Source organism: Asterias amurensis, chromosome 4 (assembly GCF_032118995.1).
Source record: "Asterias amurensis chromosome 4, ASM3211899v1".
Lineage (NCBI taxonomy): Eukaryota > Metazoa > Echinodermata > Asteroidea > Forcipulatida > Asteriidae > Asterias > Asterias amurensis.
The window spans coordinates 26,786,258-26,802,220 of NC_092651.1; the positions used below are offsets into that span (position 1 = coordinate 26,786,258).

At 38.3% G+C, this 15,963-nt stretch overlaps 1 protein-coding gene across 5 annotated transcripts in view; it reads right to left on the reverse strand.

The window, feature by feature from the left end:
• Positions 1-15,963, reverse strand: part of LOC139936218 (uncharacterized) — a 132,479-nt gene that overhangs the window by 63,802 nt on the left and 52,714 nt on the right. Inside the window, exon 1 of one of the 5 annotated variants that reach the window (XM_071930999.1) lies at positions 12,812-12,892. The exons of the other annotated variants lie outside the window; for them this stretch is intronic. The gene's annotated coding sequence lies outside the window, so the exon portion shown is untranslated. Of the gene's footprint in view, positions 1-12,811; positions 12,893-15,963 lie in introns of those variants that run through there. 5 annotated transcript variants of the gene reach the window in all.

The following is a 15,963-nucleotide window of genomic DNA, read 5'->3' on the forward strand; positions in this document are numbered from 1 at the left end:
ATGGTTGTGAACAATTTTTCAAGAAGTATTTTCTGTTAAACAGCTTTATAAAATTAGGCCAAGGTTCTAGTATTTTGTTTATTACACTCATTAATTTTCTCAGTCATCAACAACTCTTTAGAATTTGCAGATGCAGATCTCAGATCTGTCAGAGGTGTCAGTGAAAGGTGTGCGACACGTCCCCTGTAGGCACTATTACTGTCAAACCGTTACAACAGAACCACTAAATCACTGCATTTTTCACCAAAGAAATAGTTTCTTAAAGGACACAAAACACTGAGTCAAAGTTCAGGCACGAGTTAAACAGGGTTAAACCGACGTCAATGGAGGTTTAAGTCAATACTACATGTTTTCACCATTCCACGAATTTACCATTTTCAGCTTCTTCATATGTTTTTCTCAAAATGATCTGTTTGTTTGTTTGTTTGTTTTCTTTTAAGTACTTATTTAATATCTGAGGGGGTGGGGTTTCAACTAAGTGAATAAAAACAAGTCCCAGAATTAAACAATCACAGAAAAACAGAAACAACACAGAGAGCAAACAACAACACCTCCGCTATTTCAGCATTGTCCACATTCCGACAACCAGGTAAAGAGAGACAAGATAAGTCTGGAATGTGCGGCCCACCAGTCAGTCAAACCTATTGTCAACACACAGCTCTTCAGTGGGTTACCAGGTAAATATTTGATCAGTGATTGAGTGAACAGCAGGTAATGGGAACAATTGAGTGGCGTTTAAATATCAGATCATTTTTTTACTGGGTTATTAGGATTTTGTCTAGTCGCACTTATCAGGAGCCCTATGTGCTTATTAAAATAATGTATACAGATTCTTATACCTTTTAGGGGACAGACTATTTTTGTTTCACCACTCAAGCATTTTGTTTACTTCAAGGGGGTGAGAGTCATTGTTGACAAAAAGTTCTCAAACTGAGATCCAAATTTTTAGGAAGTCATGTATGTAATAAAAGATGACATTCCAAACTTTTGGTAACCCTGTGAGTCAAAGATTTGAAGAAGCTTTTGGTATTCAGTATTCTGAGAAAATTCTATTATTAATCTTATCGCGTATTCATTGATCTGGGCCCAATTTCATGGCTCTGCTTACCGCCAAATTCTTATGCACATATTTATGCGCCGTCGGTGCAGAAAAAGAGCCGTGCAATTGGGCCGAGTTCCAGTTCATAAAACTAAACTTTGTTTTGAAATTTTGAAAACTTAGCATAATCACACCATGATTTGACCGCGTGCCACATTCCATGCTCGATCAAGTGCACAATTCCCCAAAACATTTCCCCTCTCCACTACACTAAGCTTTTGGCCCACAGACAGTATCCAATGACCTATCTATCTATATATACATTCAAGGGACAGTCTGTGCTTCCTATCAATATCATCCTAAACCATGGATGAATGAAACCACAACAAGGGCAGTTCGTCCATACTTCTACCCCCACCTCCTACACCAGAGTAACAGGATAGTCTTGATCCATGCTAAGGCCACCCCATGCTGGGATTTGACCAGGGCCCAATTTCATAGAGCTGCTTTTAAAGCACAAAAACAATGCTAAGCACAACATTTTATTTTGTATACCAGAATAATGTTACCAGCTAAAATACCACTTTACATGTACACAATGTAACTGGTATTCTGTTTAGTTGTGCTTAGCAGAAAAATGTTAAGCAACATTTTCTGCTTAGGCAACTCTATGAAACTGGGCTCTGCTGCTTTGGGGAGCTCAGGTGTTCCACCAAGCCCAATGGACTCCAAGTCACCTTGTTTCTATTTACGGACAAAAACAACATACAATACCATGGCTATTTTAAAACAAGCATTTGTTTCCAGGTTGGTGGACATCGAGGACTGAGAATAAGTAAGGTTTTTGTTTTTTTAGGTGTTTGTGCATTTTTGAAAGAATCTTGTAGCTGTGTTTTCATAATTAGCAGGAATCACAAGAGAAGGAGCAGACTATTATTCAGTTCTTTGTCAAACCTGCACCCAATTTCACAGAGCTGCGAATTTTGCTTGCAACAATTAGCAGGGTACCAGTGAAACATATTGCATGTGACATGGTATTTTGGCTGGTAACCTTCAGCTTAATTCTGTTGTGCTTATCAAGGACTTGCCTTAACCTGTTCAATTCTAACTCCATGCTTTCACGCACAATTTAATTTAGTGCTTAAGTGGTTATATGGACACATTAATCGTTACTTGTTTTAACAAATGGCAACCACCACCAACCAGGTCACACTCACAATAGCATCATTCTCAAGAGTCCTTTTTCCCATTCTGAAAACTAAGTGGCTGTGTGATTTTTATTTTTTGTTTTACATGTTTTTCTGAAGGGATTCAAACCAGGCTGTTAGTGACCAGTCAGCATATGAAAAAGTTGAACAACCTATCATAACATTCACTATCAAAGCATTATTTGTACAAACATACCGCCATAAAATAGCAACAAACCTTTGCTCAGCACACAGGTGTGGTTGTTGTTATTTACTTATAATTACAGTTTTATCCCCAGGGCAAACAAACATATTGTTTACACTCTTCTGACCCCCAATACATTAAAATGTATACAGATTTATCCAGTGTATATCTTGGCAAAATGGCCATGCATGTGCCATCGAGTCAAACAATGGGGTCATAACTCAGGCTTAGCAGAACCATAGAGGAAGGACAGAGACGTTTTTTGTTTGCTGCAGAAAAGTTGCTTTCTGTTGACAGCTAGAAGCACTTAACAAAGAAGTTGGCTTTAAGAAGGAAATATCAAAATGGATTTGGGGTTTGGAACAGTATCTTTAAATTTGTTCAATACTGTATGCAACACGATTTAATAACTCAACGCCCAACGGTTGGACTCTGATTATGGTGGTACACTTGATCCCATAATAACCAGTTAACTAGTCGGTGCTAACCAGTGCAGTCCCCAGTCCCACACCATTCAGTAACTAAACACTTCAAAGTGTTGGATTCTGATTATGGTGGTATGCCTGATCCCATTTAAAGCATTTAATAAGTTTACTGGTGCAATCCCTAGTCCAACACATTCAGTAACTCAACACTTCAAAGTGTTTGACTCTGATTATGGTGGTATGCCTGATCCCAGCTTTTAATCAGTTCACAAGTGCAGTACCCAGTCTAACACCATTCAGTAGCTCATTACTTCAAAGTGTTTGACTCTGATTATGGTGGTACGCTTGATCCCATGTAGGAAACGATTTCGTCCAGCAATTATGCATAGCAACAAATTTAGACTTAACTTGTTTCTTCACACTGCTGAATGCCAGTATTGAGTAGCGAATCATGATTTTTGAGTAACAACTGATAATTTGTGTAGCAATTTACTGTGTTTAGAAGGGTCATTCGCTGCTATGTTAAAGTGGCAGTCCTCAATCCAACAGAATCAAACGAAACAGTGCAATTGCAAATCTTGACAAATTTTGGGTGGTTTAGAGTTTTGAGCAATATATAAAGGGCTTTCATCCACCAATCATGCAAAGAAAGGTTCCTTCCTTCACAATGAGTTGAATTCTGATGTGGACACTCCTTGACTGTGGCAGCTACAATACAAACCCTTGAGTTCTGTGCTTGTGAATTGGAACACTACAATAGTCTCTATTTATTATACATGAAAGCCCACAGGCAACGTAGCAACTTTTTTCCCACACCTTTGTACAGTAGAAAGTAACTATGGTAGTTTGTAAATTCTTTCAAGGTCATTTTTAAGGTAATTTTTAAGTGAATTTCAAACTACTGAAATGATGCATTGAAGCCAGAGTCCCATGATATTTTGACCAATCACAATCATGGTTTCAAAACCAAAGGACTAACAAAGGCATCTTTTATCCAATGGCAAACATGGTTGCAAATCCCCAAGTCTGACAAAAGTTTGTTTTGACCAATCACAATAAACAGTTGCAAAATCAAGGTTTCTTTTGACCAATCACAAACATCGTTGCAAAACCTAAACTCCCTTTCGAACAATATGTCCCTTATGTTCCTTATTGTACTTTATGTACTATTACTTTGTTGTGCAGTTCGCAGCACCTAATTAAAAGGAACAAAATTAAGGATTTCAAATTTTGATTAAAAAACTTCCACACAGCACAAACCTAAATGATACAAAAAATAACATGCAGAAAAACCACACCAAGTTTCACTCATTGCTCCACAGTCAAGACACATTCCCCAGACAAAGGTCAGACAAACACCTAAGGTCACGGACCAAGTGATCAGTCTATCAACAGTTAATTAACAGCATAGTTTACCACAACCCTCCTGGCATACTTACAATGTCTGGTACCCAATAACCATGGTAAGAGTGTAAACTGATCAATCAATTTCCATGGAGGGTAAAGTACACCATGCCCTAATGCCATGGTCTTCACATTGGCTTGGCCAATTGGTGATTTATCAGGGGCCAATTTCATAGAGCTGCTTAAGCATGAAAATAGCTCGCTTATTTTACACATGTTATTGGCCAAAATTTCATGCCATATACATTGCTTATGACTAGTATTTAGCTGTTGTTTACTTAGCATAACTATTAAGTGGAGTCTTGGCCGGTAATGTGATTTTACTAAGCAACGAATTTTTTGCTTAAGCAAATTTTTGTGCTTAAGCAGCTCTATGAAATTGGGCCCTGTTCTTGGCACAATTTCACTTACCAGAAGGTTACCAGCCAGATTACCATTGGCCAATTTTATAGACCTGCTTCAGCAGAAAGTATTGCTTAATGATGTTCTGCTTTAGAATAAATGAATAGGACACCAGTCACAAATTCTGGTAACTTTTTTTGTGCTTAAGTAGCTCTATAAAATTGGGTCATATCACACAGGCTATGTTCCAACACCCCTGTGTTCCAATAACCCCTTGTAATCTACACCCTAGGATTAGGGTTAGGCTTAGGATTAGGATTAGGATTAGGAAACTACACTATGGGTGTCAAACACAGGTGTGTAACACATGTACCGCCTACGACTGCAATCCTGTAGCTTTTACTCAAAATCATTCAGCAATATTTACTGCATAAGAAACATACAGACAAAAATTATTACAAATTTCCATCTGATTTGATGTCTAAATAAAGACGCAAAAAAACTAACCAATAAACTATGCCTAAATGCACATCATTGCAGGTAATCTTTTATAATTCACACAATAGTCCTTTGAATACCTTCAACTCATTTGTACATGTCGTCATCACATCTCTATTCATAGGAATTGAAAGCATTGAAATAGTCGTTTAAATGTCACCATTGGGCCTTTAATAGGCAGGCCAGCACCATCTGAACACACAATCAAATATCACATGCAATTTCGCACATTGTGTACAGAAAAAAGAAAGGAAAAAAACCTACAATTTTTGGAATGTCTGTGTCCGAGGTACTGCGCATTGGTTTGAATAGAAACCCATGGTACTGAGATTGTGATGGGATTTGCTTGTCATGTTCTAGGTATTTAGTTTTCTACAGTTTCGGACAACACAATAGAGAAATTTACTCTTCACCAAACTTGATTAGATGAAAATCATTGACAAGACAATATATTATTTCTGACGTTGCTCTTTTTGATATAACTGCTAATAAAACCTAACTTGGCAGAAAATACATCACAATAGTTGGTAGTCTTTGTAGTCTTTTGTTTTTAAGTACTTGACCAACACCAATGAACATGTGACAACCCGGGAAAAGCGCAATTTAGAAGCAACAAAGTATTACTCATGTGTATTTTTTTTGTTAAACACATCATAACCGCATTATTAACTACATCATTACAGACTTATATGAAAAATATACACAATTAATGTTTCTCTTTTACATTTAACATTTTTTGTGCATGAATGGTTTTACCGCCGTTATAACCCTAATTTTCTAACGTGCCAAAATCGAAACCAAATTGTGTGGGAAACACCAATGAGTGTTGTGTTGGTGATAAATCAGCAAGTCAGTCGAACACGACAAATTTTGATTCATATCTTCAAACTTTACATGTGTCATAAAAAAAAAAAAAAAGGCTATTCAGCCCCGAAATCCATCAAAAAAGTTCTTTCTGTGAGCAGAACACGAACACACCAGCCTGGCTTGGCTCAACTCCAATGTCTATTGAGCTAACTAATATTCTACCAAAGTACTGACACATTGTTGAATAACAACAGCATGAATGCTAGACTTCCATATAAGGTGTCCATCCCAGGATTTCCCAACCTCCACATTATCCCCACCGACCAGTAGCACATTTTCTCCCTCTGTCAGACTCTCCAAGAGATCAAAACTAAAAATAGAAAGACGTCGTCTACACTCCACTGACATACTTCAACTAGCCCTTTTTTTCCCTCACAATAAAACTTTAGAATTTCTTTGTCAGCGAAAAACATAATCCTCAATCCGGCAACATGCATAATAGATGGCCTTAGCTCTCATTAGACGGATTCTAGACGGCATAATCTACCAAAGTATGTGAGACACAAAGGAAGAGAGTATGAGTAGGCGTTCAGGCGAACAAACAAAAAAACTATGCACACCGATATGATGATGATGACAGTCACGAGGAAACAATTTGCGCTAGCAGCTTCCTGTAAAATTAGCCAAGTGCATGAAGTATAGTGAAGCGAGTATCCTGATATACTCAACTAGCCCCCTTTTTCACACAGAGCAATTTAGCAAGGGTTCCTCGTTAATTTCCATGGCATGATGAAAAGCATGGTGCTTACCTCTTAAACAATACTGTATCTTGGTACCAAATATGAATACAATGGACAACATTGGTAACTGTCAAAGACCAGTACCCCCAATTTATGTTACCCAACGTTATGCATAACAAAACCTAAGCTCAAAAGAAATAGTTTTAAAATAACACCTTATTTTACCCGTTTCCAAACATTGGGTTTTTGACAAGCAAGATACTGGTTGTTTTACCCATTTTTCAAAAACATTTCAGGCAACGATTTCTGAGTGCAAACAAATTAGAAATCAGACTAAAGTAGGACGAATATCAAAAAACTGTCAGCAAACACTCTCAACAAGCTCTTCAAGGCCTCCACAGCTCATTCCCTCATACCCTTGAACCAAAAGACTTTTTGAAAGTTTTAGAGACTTTAAATGGACTCCATAAAGTTCCTTTGCCATTTCAATTACAGGCACTAGTGTTTTAAACTATTTTTTACTCTAGTATGACAACGCCCCAAGAGAGAACACAAACCATAAATTGGTTGACTTGTAATAAAATAATAATGACAGATCATGCAGGTAGAATTTCATCATCTCTCTTTCCTTCCAAAGGACCCCATGCAGGGTCTCATCCACCCCCAGGCCAGATACTTCAAAGAGGCAACCTGGGCGATTGCCTCAATGCCCTCTGGTCATTGCCTTGCCCTTGAAATGCTCCAGTAGAAGTTTACAAATGCCTTGGTGCTCTTGCCCTTTTCAAAAGCAAAGCATACAGACCTGACACCTCAAAACCCTTGATTACCACCAATGAAAGCAGTCCTATCAACTCAACTATCAACTCAAATTAAGATCTCTCTTCGGTTGTCATCTGGGCCCAATTTCGTAAAGCCTGAAGCATAAAAACTTGCTAAGCACAGAATAGTATTATTTAGCAGCAACAGATTCCCAGCTCACATTACCTAAATTTGCATTGTTGTGGCTGTTGCAGACTCAAATTTTGCTTCTCAAAGAAACTTGTCAAGCATTATTTTCTGCTAAACAGCTTTATGAAATTGAGCCCTGAACCTGATTTCGTAAAAAGCTTTTAAGCAGAAAATACTGCCGAGCAAATTTCTTTGCTAAGCAAGAAATGAGTAAGCTACCATAGGTAACTGTATGGTGTTTTGTCTGGTAACCTTTTTTTGCTAAGCAAGAATTTTTTTGTGGTTAGCAATTTTTTTGCTTAACAGCTTTATTAAATTGGGCCCTGGTCTCCCTAAGCCATGGTGCGTCATCTGATACCCTCCCTCAGTCCAAGAGTAAGGGACCATCGAGGAAGCACGTCTAATTTATTACTCACCCCTGAAACAGCAAAAGGTACTAAGTTTTGATTGATTGAGCTACAAATGGGAAGGTAATTGTTCCTGGGGATAGATGAAGAAGCAAATTATTGGTTTCCTAAAGAGTGAAGCGGAGCTCCTGAGAGGGACATGCCACCTGTGGTTGTTTAGAGTGTTACATACTTATTCACATGGGGATGCTTTTAATTTGAATTTCTTTGCTGATATAGCATGGCAATTGCATGACTTGAAATGTTTCAATTGGATATGTATTAATCAGTCAATCTTGCATCATGTCAGAGTTCTTCTTTTGACACAGAACTGTGTCAAAATTGGATTCAGTGGGGAGTAATTATGAGCAAGTATCTATTGTGTAACCATGGTAACGTCCGTATCGAGAACAATAACCATAACGAGGAACAGGTTTTGCGACTGACTGAGACATTCAGTTACATATTTTGTGCAATTCGCTATGTTCAATACCACTAATGAATGCTAACTCCTGATACACCAAAAAGGCTAACGACTCACCCTTCAGCCTCTCTTTGGTTAAAAAGGGATACAACAAAATGGCTCAACATTGATAAAAGTTCACACATTATAAATTTGCTATTAAAGACATAGTTAGAGAGCTTTGCGGTAAATAATTAACATAATATGGGGGGGGGGGGGTCAGACAGCAACCCAACTCACAGGTGATTGCACTTGACAGTTATAATCCCAATATGCTTTCAAAGTCTACATCCCCTCTATTATAATACACAAATCCCATCAAACACTGAACACAAATTACCCCGCTCAAAATTCTCCATAAACTCAGAAGAACGCCAACTTCAAAAACACAGTACAGAGTTTAAATAATGAATACTAAAAATCCAACAACTCTTTCATTCCTATTGCTATCCGTCACATCTACAAGCCTCGGTCCAATAACTTTAAATCAGAGAGCTATCAAGCAGAAACATTGAGTATGCATTGTCCTAAAGTCTAGTCTCGGTCCATCGTTACAATATAAAACCCCTTGGGGGATCGAGCCTTTGTCAAAAAACCCAGGACTGAACAAGTTTTGAATTTCATAAAGGTCCACTCGAACCGCTTTGTCAAGTGCGCACGTAATACCCCACACTAAGCCATAAATTTACCTCATACTGGAGCATGACAGTTTTGCTGGCAAGTAAATAAACAACTTTTAGATTTACATGCACTTGTATCTTAGACAATTAAGAAGGTTGTTTTTCAACATTTTGGGATCAGAGGGTCGTGTAAGTGGAGGACAAAAACACATGATTCGGCAATGACATCCCTGGATTTTTGTCTATGACGTTACGTGAAGCAATGCTCACTTGCAGGAAATAGGGAAGCATACTCTACTGTATTTCTATAAACTATCTGAACTATCTGATCTGTATGGTAAATATACTTGGGGGGTATTTTGTGAAAAATGAAAAAGTATAACCCTATGCACCAACTGGGATTTTTCGTTTTTTTTATTCCCAATTCAGTTTCATGTTTTCTTCTTAGTACCTGCTGCTAAAGTATTGGATTCAAACTGCCCCTTGCTATCTGGCAATCTCAGTAGTCTATTGGTAAGACATCAGCTCTCGAATAGCGAAGGACATGGGTTCGAATCCCATCCATGTAATTGTCAAAAAGGTTTCTCAGATTGTGTATTCCAATCACGGATTATTCTTCATGCAAAAACATAACTGCTCTGGATTTTCGGCGATATCTAAAAAAAAAAAAAGCTACCAATTACAGGCTAGTTTGTTTGTATCTACATTTATACAAAAGGAAAAAAATCAAACGGTTCTGAAAACCAAAGGTATGCATTCCCTTTAAGTAAAAGGCTTCTCTAGGTCACGATTGGAGCCAAACTCTAAGAACATGGTAACATTTACAGCTCAAAACAAAGCCATAAATATGAACTTATTTGTTTACATGAGCATAGCACAGCTGCCCTTTAAGTCACCTGTTACAATCTGTGATGCCTGCTGTTGCATCCTAAACCCCACATAAATAACCTACGTCCGCAAAAAAGTAATAAAATGTTGGCAGAAAAGTTCTGAATCTTGTATAAATCACTAGCAGAACAATAGCACTTTGAAGATGGGACTTCACTGTATCCAATTTCAATTTACAGGTTTGAGAGCGGTGGCAACAATAACAGCAAAACTCTGTCCGATATGATGAGAGCTCGGACAACAGTATAACGACAAACCAAAGATCACACTTTATCTTTGTACAATATTTTTCCTGTGCATTCATTGTGTAAATTATTTCAAGCTAAGAGGAGTTGCATCAAAGTGTACCACACCATAAAGCAAGCAGACCACATCAAAAGGAGAGGGAAAACAGAACACTCAATTTTGATAGACTTCATATCCACAATTAATTTCGGATAATAATGAATAAAGATTGGTGACAAAGAGAAACCAGGACCAACAGCAGTGGCGGCATATTGGCCTAAAAGCACTTTGCTGAGACAAAAATTATTAGAAGAAAAAACTGCAAAATAAGTTTCAAAATTACAAAACTGTTTTTTTTTTTTTCTTCATCAATAATGCAAATTCAAGGAAATTGCATGTGTAAGGCAAATTGCAAAATAAGTTTCAAAATTACAAAACTGTTTCGTTTTTTCTTCTTCAATAATGCAAATTCAAAGAAATTTCATGTGTAGTGTAAGGCTTGAATTTCTTTGAGGGTCCCCCTTTAACGTACTCCAATCAAGTCTGGACAAGTTCCTCCCAAACAGCCCTGCCTACCAAACACTACCTCCTACATCAGCATCTTGAGACAAAGACTAACTCCCAAAGTGATGTCATAACCCACCTTGACCTTAGTCTGGGGTCAGTGGGAGCAATCTTTAAGGTCAGACAATATTCCCTTGGAGGGTCTTATCCTTTGTTTAATGGCTTTGTAATGTCACTGAGGGGACCAGTCTGGCACCTGTTAATCAATGTTAAATCTGGAGTCTAGAGACAAGTGTTTCTCTCGTTATGACATCACAGGCCTCGCAATAACCCATAGCACCCACAGCAATTGACGTGGTGCCCTATGCTTTTGCTGTGGTGCCCTGTGCTTTTGCTGTGGTGCCCTGTGCTTTTGCTGTGGTGCCCTATGCTTTTGCTGTGGTGCCCTGTGCTTTTGCTTTGGTGCCCTGTGCTTTTGCTGTGGTGCCCTGTGCAAGCTTCCAGTACAATCTTACATTTTCCTCGTATTATAAGTTCCCCTTACCACAGAGAAATTGCTTTGCCCCTTCAAGAGCAGAGTTCAAGGCCTGATGTGGTACGTGTTTAGTCATCTTGAAGGTGGGGGGGGGAGTGGGATGAGGAAGTTTTTTTTAAGTTGCCGGGACTTAGTCCAAAGATTAAGAAGGTCAATAGCTGAATTATTTTTCTTGAACTTTCGAGGATCTGAGAGATTCTTTGCAACAAATTTTTCCGGTTTTCACAATATACATGTAATACTATTATGAAGTTATTAATAAGTTTACAAGTCACATCCCCTTATAAGGTTACATCGAAAACTTGGGTATAATCCCTGGCTATAGGACAGCTTACGGTTATTATGGCTTCTGACTGGCACCCCCGAACAAAGATTATTGACTAATAGGGAGACTGCCAGTATATAGGGATATAAAGCGCAGTTGGTAGAGCACTGTCACGTTGATCCAGAGGTCATTGGTTTAAGTCCCACTCCAGACAATTTGTCTTTGTTCAACCCAAAATTATTCACAATTTACCCAGTCAGTTTCCCTTGTGGTTTGTTACTTAAATTTTACTTGTAATGTTTTTTTCCCCAGCTGAAAAAAAAATAAATTACACAAATCCAGAGCTGCAAACGTTGCATTTTTTTTTGCAATCCATGGGATATTTTTAGTAGGAGTCCTAGGATACAAAATGTTTCCCTTGGTGGAAGCAGACTCACCCAAGCTCTGCGTTCAACTTGTAGAATCCATGACACCAAGTGTCCAGTGGATATTGCCGCAGTGGGCTGCTAGGCTCCGCTACACATATTCTTCCAATTGCAAACATGGCAAATATCTCTCTCAAAACACTACCACTAACACAAACACAATACTCCAAAACAATTCTTATCCAAAAATGGCTCCACTCTCAAAATTACTAATCTGCAAAAATAATCAATGTCAACTCTTGACATTGCACCACTATTCATCAAGCCATTGAAAAAATACCCTAAAAGGGTTCAGGAATGTCATCTTCATGGGTCAAACTACAACTAAAAATTAGGCTATCAAAAATTACCTCCCTCTCGTAATATGCCTGATTAAAAGAATGAGAACTGACAGACTTTGACCTTTTGAAAAGTATGAATTCATCGTGACCTTTGAACAATTTGGGACGTCCCTAGTTTATGTTTTTGAACCTCATTCTATTGAATGGGACAAGGAAATTAAGGGCAGATGACAAAAGTACAATGTCAGTTAGGGGTAATCTAGGAGTGCAAAGGACATGAAATTAATTTCCTCAGCTTCGCTGTAAATAAAACACAACCTTAAAACAAACACTTTTTTCCCTCCTTTTTTGAGGGCTGAGAAAAGAATTTGCCACAAATCCACCAGGGCCCAATTTCATGGCGCTGCTTACCACACACATACATCTGCGGTTACCGGCACCCTGGATTTCTGTTAGTTGGGGCCTACCTATCTCCATGGTTGTGGCACAGAGCTATGGTTGGGGTGATTTCCACCACTTGCTGTAAAACACAACCCCTAGAAAAACGTTTTTTCTTCTTTTGCGAAGGCTGAGAATAGAATTTGCCCCATACCCACCGGGGCCTAATTTCATGGCGCTGCTTACCACAAAAAAACAAAAACGCTAACAGACGTCCCCAAATTTTCTGTGGTAAAGGGTTCATTCAGAATAGCCAACGTTGTCAACCTCCAACCAACATTACTCAAAGAGATTTACACATGGTGTTACCGCAAACCTCACCTTATTATACTCCCACCATGCAAAGTTTCAAACCGTTCTTATAGTCAATGTAAAAAAAATCAAGAAATACCCAGCTGGCCAAGATTGACAATTTCTATCCAGATGAAACTTCAAAGTTATTTGTTTAAAAAGCAAGAAAATCCATTGAAACCCACTGATGTTTGGAGACCTTAGTATTAAAATATCTAATTTGTTTTAGGCATTACTTTGTTCTTCAATGTACCGATTATATCGTGAAACCAGGAAAATATAATGTAGCACTTTAATTTTTCACAAAATCTGAACGTCCCCTAAGAGCTCCATAAAATCGAGCCAGGGCCCCAGGTCTTTCTTTCTAGGTATGCATGAACCCCACCCCTTAATCCATGCTGCAGCACTGAGCCAACTTCCACGACTATGACACGACTTAAACATTGCTAATATCCTTCATGTAGGAAAAGCTTGATTTGCCATATCCTGCCAATAGAGGAAGACTTTTTACCGATGGTAAAACATAATCAGTGAACTAATGGTCCTAATCGCTGATAATATTGCTCACCCAGAGGTTTTCTAGTGTCAGGAAAACCACAAAGTGTAATCTTATACAAGAAATACAGGATATTCCTATCCAAAGTGGAGAAATGTGACTTATAGGCTTTTAACTTGAGATTGAGATCAGAGAACATCAAAACATGCGCAAACAACATTACATTACAATTGTTTACATGTAAGCTTATATGCAGGTGTTTTGCCTGCACTGTGCAGAGCTTCCAACTTATGCATCTTGCAAGGTTTTTGCAAGATTTCGTACAACAATCAGGGAGATTTTTATTTCACATCATTTTGTTTCAGAATGGTTTGTTGAAACAACATGAATCACTGTTAAAATGTTGAATTGCTCATAAATGACAATATTAAGAACCGCAAAGAATTACATTCCAGAATGATAGGGACATTTTTTCCATAAAAGGAAGATTATTGCAGCAAAGGATGGAAAGGTTGGTTTATTTTGGGGGAACTGTTTGCAGCATCTAGAAGAAATGCCGCGCTAAGTGCTTGTGTAATCTTTGATACCGGCACAGACCTTATTTGCACTGTGCTTGAACATGAAATTATAAAGCATAACAAAATAACAAATGTTGTTCTGACGTCTAGATGCTGGTCCAGAATCCAAACATGAACACCTGAAGGACAACACCGATCGTGTAGTTGATGGGCCAAAATAAACATTCATGTTTTTTCTGAACATAATGTCAGCTTGAGAAAGCAGCATTTCAAAGAGTAAAACCCTGAGTGCACATTATGTTGTACAAATAGCTCCGAACACCTCTCTCTCTCTCTCTCTTAAAATGTTTTATATCGAAACAGTATATTATAACATTCTAGGCCATGCATACATGAATAAATCCGATGTAAGAAAAATGATGCCTAAATAACCAAGTATGTGTGAAGGTTGTCTGAATACAGTCAGAGTTCTTTTGTGTACTTTGTGCAAGCACGCAAAGGAAAATCGCACAAAATGAGCAGACCTCGTTTTTTTTTTCCTTCTTCTTTTCAGTCGAGATTCTCAAGGAATTTGGTACCGACTGGTAAATCTCTTCCATTGTCGCTGAAATTCAGCTCATGGAAGAAAGAGCTCCTATTAATGTGCCTGTCGAATATTGATTTTTTTATCTTTCAAAGAATACATTAATTCATACTGTTCTTAATTTTGGTTGTAACAACCAAAATAAGCTTTTGTGAAGCCAGCTGTTCATGCAGTTTAGAATTTGATTTCATTTCAAACGGAAATATTCCACAGAACAAAAATGGCCCTAGTATGAACTTCATAATCAGTAAGCTTTCAGACTAATATGAAAATGTTTTTTTTATCCATACAAGTCCGGTTTACCCGCCTGCATGCTTTGTTTTTGAAAGGGCAAGGGCACCAAGGCATTTCCTCCTTGGTAAAGGGCACCCTATGAGAAAATGTAACATTTCTACTGGAGCGTTTCATAGGGGCATGGAGGCAATAGCCTTCGTTGACTCCATGAAGTATCAGGTATGTGTTTAACACCTTTAAACTCCAGGGACAGATTACAAATTTTTGAAAACATCCAGATCATATCTCAACAGTCCTTAAATGTAAAAGTAAAAGCTCACCAGGAAGCCTTACGTGACTCAGAACCATGTGACTCAGGACCATGTGCAGCCTGGTACTCATGTCTTGGAAACATGACTTGTTCCAGATAAAAATTAGGGTAAACCTTGACAACAGAGAATTTGATGTTTTTCCATAAATCGTTCAAAGAGAGAATCAAAAGGCAGAGTGACACTTCTTATATGTTACTTATCTGGGCGTTACTTATCTGGGCCCAATTTCCTGGGCCCAATTTCATAGAGGTCTTTAAGCACACAAAAAAGTTAGTTAAGCACAACAAAATTGGTCTTACCAGAATAAGTTTACCAGCCAAACTTCCATGTCATAAGTTCATTTTGTGACTGGTATCCTGCTCATTTTGGGCGAGCAGACAATTTTAAAGCAATACTTTCTGCTTAACAAGCAGCCCTATGAAATTGGGGCCCTGGGTTTTAATAACAGCTAAGGAGGAAGCAAACCAAGGTTTGAAATTAACACTTGGTACTATACCTCATGCATATTCACAACCAAGAGCGGTATTCTCAGCTATGCATGCATGTATTCATGCCGGGGTAATACGCATGCGTAGACCGTCCAATTATCAACAATCTGCTACGCATGTTAAGGTTTGTCATGGGTAGGCCTACAGTACGCATGTGCGAAAACATCGCATGATGGCTGCATAAACACGAAATGATGTACTCTCCATTGATGTCAATGTCAGCCCCTGCTTTCCCAAGCTAAATGTTGGTGAACTTGATAACATTGTGAACAAATGTTTATGTTTGAGGTATAGTAAAACAAATAATAACATGTTTTAGTTCAGGTGGACAGTCAGTATGAGCTCCCCTTGAACTGAAAGTTGACAAACTAGTTCCCCAGGGTTCACCTCCGGGACTAGTTTGTCAACTTCTAACAT